The sequence below is a fragment of the Mesitornis unicolor genome, unplaced genomic scaffold, assembly GCF_000695765.1.
Source record: "Mesitornis unicolor isolate BGI_N332 unplaced genomic scaffold, ASM69576v1 scaffold30456, whole genome shotgun sequence".
Lineage (NCBI taxonomy): Eukaryota > Metazoa > Chordata > Aves > Mesitornithiformes > Mesitornithidae > Mesitornis > Mesitornis unicolor.
The window spans coordinates 15534-15916 of NW_010190790.1; the positions used below are offsets into that span (position 1 = coordinate 15534).

Consider the following 383-nt stretch of genomic DNA (forward strand, 5'->3'; position numbering starts at 1 on the left):
TTTGGAGAGGGGGGGGGGGGTGGGGGAAGGGAAGTCTCGATTTTAATATCGAGTGATTTCTTCATGAAAGGGGATTGCCTAAAGACTTCTTTTGGGGAAGTGGAAGCGGGTCATTGTTCTCTAACACTGCGTGGGATTTAACAATGGTGGCACCCTGATAAGTACCTGCAAAGCAAGCAGTTTTCCACCAGGAAGCAGGGGCTGCTAAATGCACTTTCAAGCGGGGCATTTTCACTTTGTCCCCTTCGGAAATAAAGGGCTTATTTGCACATATGGGTAAAGCCAAAACTTCCTTCTGGGCCCAACACCTTCCCCCTGGCAGGAACGGCTTCGGCCGAAGAGGGGATGCCGGGGCCAGCCACCTCCCAGTCCCCCGAGCTGCC

The 383-nt window shown here is 53.3% G+C and overlaps 1 protein-coding gene across 1 annotated transcript in view; it reads right to left on the bottom strand.

The window, feature by feature from the left end:
• Positions 1 to 383, bottom strand: part of RAP2C (RAP2C, member of RAS oncogene family) — a gene marked incomplete at its 5' end in the record, with an annotated part of 9508 nt that overhangs the window by 8848 nt on the left and 277 nt on the right. The gene's annotated exons all lie outside the window — the stretch shown is intronic.